Here is an 8,203-nt window from a genome sequence, read left to right as displayed (position 1 = left end):
ACTTTGCATTTTTTCATCGGCCAAAAAAATGAAAATTTGACCGCTTTAAGGCACGGATCAAATTCTGATTCGTTTCGTTACTGAACAATAAATCCAATATTTACCATTAGATCACAAATCAATCAACTTTAAGACTTATGGCATCTTCGTGGAATCATTTCACCGTTCAAAATGGTCGTGAAATAATTCCACGCGAAACGTCGCTTCTTCCGTTCTCACTTCACTGATATGACACTCATAATAACCCAGATTCCGCGGCAGATGTCACTTTGCGACGTTTTTCTCACTTGAATGAGTCCGGTAATTGGATTTTGTTCACTTCACTCTAATTTCACCGTGAAGTGACTCGCGTAATAAGCACCAGAGAATGTTGTTGGTTGTTGTCTATTCATGTCGTCTGTGCAAGGCATGCTCGCATGTGAACCAATCACAAAGCTCTTAGTGACCAACTTTCTAAATGCGTCCGTTTTCGAGACTTTGTAGAATTAAGTGGGAAATTTGACAGCGTCGACAGTGAAAGCCGAGCTTGAGAAACTTGGTTTTAAACCGGAAGCTGTTTTTCCGATGAATCGCCGGTCCCAAACCGTCAAGGACGACCCCTACCGAGATGAGCTGTTTTTAGTACATTTCACTAAGAGAAGCACGACTATGCGAAACACCAAGAATCTATTCCACACCATTATCCAGTGGAAACCGTATCATCCTCAACACAGTAACGTAACTAGCTACAATTGTCGCCCTAATCTCCAGTAATAGAGCCCTTTGTTATTGTAAATTGGAATGTTCGTTCTCTTAGGAACAAACACGTTGTGCCTCTCGATTTCCTTGGCGAGAAAAAGATCGATATTGTCGTCATCATCTAAAGCCGGAAGTTATGCTTTGCTTTCCGGGCTTCCAGCTGCTACGACTAGACAGAATTGGTGCAGGAGGTGGAGCAGTTGCTATCGCTGTGAGGAGCAACACCAAGCGTCGTCTGCTGCCGAGTTTCCAGCTTAATACTATCGAAGCCCAACCATCAGCATCGCAGCGTACTTCCCCACGCAAGCCACCACCGAGACGGTACCGCTGCTCAACTACGAAACGATTTGGCCTGACTCGCTGGCGGGCGAAGTACATCATCGCTGGAGACCTGAACACTCGGCACGAGTTATGGGGCAACCGAAGACAAGACCGGAATGACATCGTCCTGGCGGAATCCTTGCCCTTCCAGAATCTCCCGGGGTTCACTCTGTCCTGGACATCTTCCCGTCAATTAATTTTTTTCCGACCATGGGGAGCTATCGTCGGACCACTATCCGGGTGCGCTGACCTTGGGTGCAACTGCAGGGACGGTGGCCAATAGTCTTAGGCGAGACTATCATCGCGTCAACTGGGTCCAGCGTATCATCGACGAGAACACCAACATCGACCACCTCTTGAACACACCGGCGGAGTTCGACCAGGCGTTGGACACACTCCAGTGTGCGGTTACCGTCGCACAAGATTCGGTAGTCCCCGTACAGCAAACTCAGGTACAGGTCAGGTACTTACTTTACTTTACTTTTCTTTTATGGCGACAGATCGTTGAGATCCTATGCCGATTCCAGAATACACCTCCAGTCTCCCCTTACGCCCGCTGCTCTGGCATCCTCGTCGACAGCACACATCCAGCGCGTGCGCGGTCTGCCTCGAAGTCATCGGCCTCTATACGGTTCTCTACTAAATATTATCTTTGCCGGTCGCTCATACGCCATCCGTGCTACGTGGCCGGCCAACTGTAACCTGCCGTGTTTCATCAGCTTGACAATATCAACGTGTTTGTATACTTCGTACAGCTCGTGAGTCATGCGCCTGCGCCACACCCCATTTTCTAGCTTGCCACCGAGTATTGATCGCAGGATTCTACGCTCAAGGACCCAAGTGTTCGTCGATCGGCCTCCTTCCACGTCCACGATTCATGTCCGTAGAGCGTCACCGGGAGAATCTTATAGAGCGCAAATTTCGTACGGATCTGTAGGCTACGGGACCTAAGCTGGTTACGCAATCCCTAATAAGCTCTATTCGCTGCCGTAACTCGTCTCTTCATCTCGCGGCTCACCTCGTTGTCACATGTCACGAGAGTACCAAGATAAACAAATTCGTCGACCACTGCAAAAGTACCCACATTCATCTCCACCGCAGCACCAACACCCGTAGAACTACCACGCTCTCTACTAGCCAGCATCTATTTCATTTTGGCAGTGCTTATGGTAAGTCCAATTCTCACAGCTTCCCTTTTGAGAGCCGTAAAGGCCGCCTTAACAGCTCTACGGTCAACGCCAATTATGTCAATGTCGTCCGCGAAGCCTAGAAGCATATGGGACTTCGTGATAATGGTGCCGCTCCTCTGCACACCTGCCCTTCGTATTGCACCTTCTAAAGCTATGTTTAACAGCAAATTTGAGAGCCCGTCACCTTGCTCCAGACCATCTAACATCACAAATGCCTCCGAAAATTCACCCGCTGTACAGACGCATGATATGAAACCGCCAAGCGTCGCATGTAACAGTTTAATTAATTTTGTTGGTGGGTTTTTGTTCTCGCATTATTTGCCACAGCTCGTTGCGTTTCACTGTATCGTACGCCGCCTCAAAGTTAATAAACAGATAATATGTCTGCAAGTTGTGTTCTCGAAACTTGTCGAGGATCTGTCTCGAGGTGAGTTCCTCAAACTCAGGTGAGTGGCGATACTCCATACCAATAGCACCACTAAACACATTATGAGGTTGCGAAACATCTTTCGGTGCCAGTACCAACGAACTGATGACTGATCCAAGAACACCATGAGCAATCCGCCGACCAAGATCATCCAGGAACGAATCCAAGATCTGCGAAACCGCGAGTTCTGCCAGATTCCTCCAAGTTCAAAACGTTTTTGCTCTCTAGCCAAAGTTTTAAAAAATGATACCAAAACCCATTCTTCCGCCGGGGTTCGTGTCGTCACACAATTTGAGGCGAAGCATCGCCAGCCCTTTCGAGCTGACTGTTTTTGAGCGAGTTGCCATGGTCAACAATTTAAACAGTATTATTCCAGAGGAAGCAAAAGTGACAGCTGATGAGCTCATCAGTCTAGCGAACGGATCTAGGAATATAAAGGCCCCTGGGTTTGATAACACATTTAACCTCGAGCTCAAGCACTTGAGCCACGGCTCATTTGCTTTTGTAGCACGTGCTTTCGATCGGTGCTGGGAGCTTGGCTACTTTTCTTCAAAGTGGAGCTAAAGTCATCCCAGTACTCAAGCCAGGGGGAAGCTTACTCTGCTTTCTCCAAGCTGTTTTAAAAGTCGATCCAGAGCCGTCTGTTATTATTCACCGATGAAAGTGGTGTTCTCCCTGAGGAACAGTTTGGGTTCGCAATGGCAGGTCCACCATCCATCAACTCAATCGAGTTACCAACAAGTCGTTGTCCAAGACGACAGCTTTTGGTGCGTTTGGATATTGAAAAGGCTTTCGATAATGTGTGGCATGATGGCCTGATGTACATTTGATCAAGATCATCGGGAAGCGCTTTTCGGGTTACCTTGCACAATGTGTGCTCAGAGCAACTTAACATCGATGCAGGAGTGCCTCAAGGTAGCATCTCCTGTACAACATTTACACCTCGGACATACCACCTCTTCCGAGGAGTGGAGTGTTGTCACAATTCGCGGATAATACCGGATGATCATGTACAAAGATCCGAGGCAAGCATCAAGCCCACCACAATCTACTAGCCCTTCGGAGGCAATCAAACCCTCCGTGGGTAAGCTGCAGCAGTGTCATCATCGGCAACCATGCGTTGCAGGATGATGCCTGTTCACCACAGGAGATTTCTGCTGTGAATGAATGATCCTGTAATTGGTTGAGTAATTCAGAGGACGACGAGTTAAAAGAAAAAGTTAAACTATTTTCTTTCGAAAACCTCGTAAAAAACCGCATAAAAAACTGATTGTAATACGTAACAACAGGTGTTAAGCGCTACTCGGCTACTTCCTAGCCCAACTGTAGTTCTTCACTCTAATCAGTTGATAAAGAAACCGGAAAATGCTATAACACATATCGTCAGTTGAATTCAATACTGGCACAACTCGAAATTCATAGTTTCGAGAAAAACGGGTTTGAAAATTTGCGTCAAAATTTTCTTTTTTCATTTTCGTGAAAAATTCCAATTTTAAGATTTCCCATATTTATTGAACTTGTTTGGGTCTATCATGTGCATGTAATAAGCAAGTTATAAGAATTGTAACCTCATTTTTTTTGTCGTTTTAGGGATATTTTAGATTTGTGCAATAAAGGCACATCTATTTATATTTCTGGAAATATTGTGGATTTTAAAACGGGTCTTTGTGAGATGAAACTTCATAGTATTTGGCATCGTTTGCCATCAATAGGTCAAAACTGCAAAATTTTGAGTTGTGCCAGTTTTGAATTCAACTGACGATATGATGCTCGCAATAGCCTAACCAAAAAAAAAGCAAAACTCTTACCCTATGTCATCCGGATTAGTCCTGGTAGCTGTCTAGACTGCTTCCAGAGGCCAGATAAAATAGATTTTTAGGTAAAATGCGACAGCGCATGTTTAACTACAGGAAATCTAGATCTTTTCGATTCTCCGCGTTCGGCTTCTAGGGAATTCCGGAAACAAAACACCATTGCACTACTATTTAGGAATGTACACCACAATCTTTTTGTTCTGTTTAAAGGTTGCAGCTTTTTTCACAAAACATTCATTTGACATGGCCAAATCGCGGTTTGCTGCGTTCAATCAACTTCGTGTAATTAGCATAATGATCATAAAAAGTTCATCAATTCTAAAATTTTACGGCTTGTGCTGAACTTGTTTGTTGCAAGCCTGTGCCCTAATTCGGTACTACATGGTAAATAAAACCAGTGACCTTGGTGGGATTTGTCATCCATGCCTAGCATGAAGTTGGAAAGTAACTTCCGAAGAAGTTGATGAAGCAAGAGTCCCGCGAAAGCAGAGTAAATGGACAGAGCTTTTAGGTTGAGCGTTGAAAAAGCGGCAAGTGTCGGTTAGGAATCTGTCAATTTATTTAAAACATTTACCTAAAAAAACTAAATTTCAATTTTAATTTGCATGATGCTTAAAAATGTTTGTTCCCGTGAGTGAGTTCCAAGCAGGGGTTTCTCCGAACAGAAGAAAATTTCTTGATTTGATGTACATGGAGCAACTTTCTTCTCTTCAAATAAATGTATGTTCGGAACTGAGCCGCGGGTCTAGTATTTGCAGAAAACTGCATCCCATTGAGAGAAACCTCACGAATAGAATCAGTAAAATAAATTGCCCAACATTTACATATGTTGAAAGTTTTGCCTTTCTCCTAGAAAGGTATAGCAAACACTGGAAAAACCAAAGGTATAAAAGTGGTCCTAATGGCCGAATGTCATATACCACTCGACCTCTTTCGACGAACTGAGCATTTTCTGTATGTATGTATGTATGTGTGTATGTGTGTGTGTATGTATGTGCAACTTTTTTTTCTCACTCACTTTTCTCAGAGATGGCTGGACCGATTTTCATAAAATTAATTGAAAATGAAAGGTCTAGTTGCGCCATAGGTTGCTATTGAATTTCATTGTAATCGGAATTTTAGTTTAGAGGTTATGTATCAAAATGTAAAAATCACGAAACATCAATAGCTCAGAAACCACATAACCGATTTCAATAAAACTGGTTTCAAATGATCGGGCTGTCTCCAAAATCCTTAACTTTTAAATTTCATTATGATTGAACATATGGTTCAAAAGTTATGTAAAGAAAAGTTATCCTGAGGTTGTTTAAACTCACTCATTTTTCTCAGAGATGGCTGAACCGATTTTCACAAAATTAGTGTCAAATGAAAGGTCTAGTTGCCCTATAGGTTGCTATTGAATTTCATTGCAATCGGATTGTAACTTTGTCCGTTGTTCATAAAAATGTTAAATCACATAATGAAAGTAAACATATTGACTTTCGCCTAACGATCACTGGCTAATTAAAAGGTAGAAAAGTGATCTAAATGGCCGAATGTCATATACTACTGGACTCAGTTCGACGAATCGAGCATTTTCTGCATGTATGCATGTATAGGTGTATATGTTTGTGTGTGGGTGTGTACGTGTGTATGTGCACCTTTTATTCGCACTCACTTTGCTCAGAAATAATCTGACCGATTCTTTCTACCTTGGTGTCAAATGAAGGGTCTGTTTAGGTTGCTATTGAATTTCATTGTAATTAAACTTTTAGTTTTGGCGCTGCGTCAGAATGTAAAAATCGCTCTTTTATCTCAGAAGCTATGAACATAGTTGAATTCAAATTAATGGGCTTTTAAACCCTTAAACAATGAATTACATAATGTTTAAACATGTGGTTTGAAAGTCATAGAAAGAAACGTAACCCGCAGACTGTTTAAAACTATAGCTACGATCAAAATATGTGGCCTCAACATCATTTAAATTTGATATTGTACTATTTCAATGTTTGCGGCTTTGCTCAGGATTGAAGTTGAAATTAAAAGTCATTTCTATCTTTTCACTTTCTGCCTTTCTCCTAGAAAGGTATAGCAATCTTTGCAAAAACTAAAGGTATAAAAGTGCTCAAAAGGGCCGAATGTCGTATATCACTCGACTCAGTTCGACGAGCTGAGCATTTTCTGCATGTGTGTGTGTAACGCTCTCTCAATCTCACTCGATTTTCTCAGTGGTTTAAATGAAATTAATTGCAAATGAAAGGTCTAGTTGCCCCATAAGACCCTATTGAATTTTATTGTAATCTGATTTCTAGTTTAAAGGTTATGTATCAAAATGTAAAAATCACGAAACATCAATATCTCAGAAACTACACAACCGATTTGAACAAAGTTGGTTTCAAATGAACGGGCCACCTAAAAAACCCTTAACTTTTGAATTTTATGAAGATTGAACATGTGGTTCAGAAGTTATGGAAATAAACGTGTTCTGGAGACTATTTAAGCTCACTCATGTTTCTCAGAGATGGCTGAACCGATTTTCATAGAATCAGTGTCATATGGAAGGTCTTGTTGCCCCATAAGACCCTAATGATTTTTTTTTTTCGCAAACGAATTATTACTTTGCCTGTTATGTTCAAAAATGTGAAATCCAGCTATGAAAAGAATCATATTCCGAGGACTACTTGGACTCACTCACTTTTCTCAGAGATGGTTGACCAGTTTTCCATAGAATTAGTATCAAATGAAAGGTCTAGCTGCCTCATAACACCCTATTGAATTTTGCTGTAATCGAACTGTAACTTCGTCTGTAATGTATCGAAATGTGAAAATCACAAAACTTCATTATCTTAGAAACTACACAACCGATTTGAACAATATTGATATCAGATGAACGGGCTAGTTAAGGGTTAACTGATGAATTATAATTGAACACGTGGTTTCAAAGTTTGGCTGCCCTATACGTTCTCTTTTCATTTGATTGTAATCGAACTTAAGCAACCGTTATGTTTTAATTTGTTAAACAAAGAAAGTCTATTATCTCAAGTATTACACGACTTATTTGAGCATAACTAGTGTCATACAAACGAATCATCTCTCAAACTTACAAACAACAAACTTCATAACAACTTGATATGCTGTTCAAAAGTTTTGGAAAGAAAAGAAATTCAAAGACTATTCAACACTATACCTGCTTTGATCAATATATATTGCATCAACATGATTTAAATGTGGTATCGTACTTCTCCGAACAGAAGAAAATTTCTTGATTTGATGTACATGGAGCAACTTTCTTCTCTTCAAATAAATGTATGTTCGGAACTGAGCCGCGGGTCTAGTATTTGCAGAAAACTGCATCCCATTGAGAGAAACCTCACGAATAGAATCAGTAAAATAAATTGCCCAACATTTACATATGTTGAAAGTTTTGCCTTTCTCCTAGAAAGGTATAGCAAACACTGGAAAAACCAAAGGTATAAAAGTGGTCCTAATGGCCGAATGTCATATACCACTCGACCTCTTTCGACGAACTGAGCATTTTCTGTATGTATGTATGTATGTGTGTATGTGTGTGTGTATGTATGTGCAACTTTTTTTTCTCACTCACTTTTCTCAGAGATGGCTGGACCGATTTTCATAAAATTAATTGAAAATGAAAGGTCTAGTTGCGCCATAGGTTGCTATTGAATTTCATTGTAATCGGAATTTTAGTTTAGAGGTTATGTATCAAAATGTAA

The sequence above is a fragment of the Wyeomyia smithii genome, chromosome 1 (assembly GCF_029784165.1).
Source record: "Wyeomyia smithii strain HCP4-BCI-WySm-NY-G18 chromosome 1, ASM2978416v1, whole genome shotgun sequence".
In the NCBI taxonomy this organism is placed as follows: Eukaryota; Metazoa; Arthropoda; class Insecta; order Diptera; family Culicidae; genus Wyeomyia; species Wyeomyia smithii.
This window is presented reverse-complemented; position numbering follows the sequence as displayed.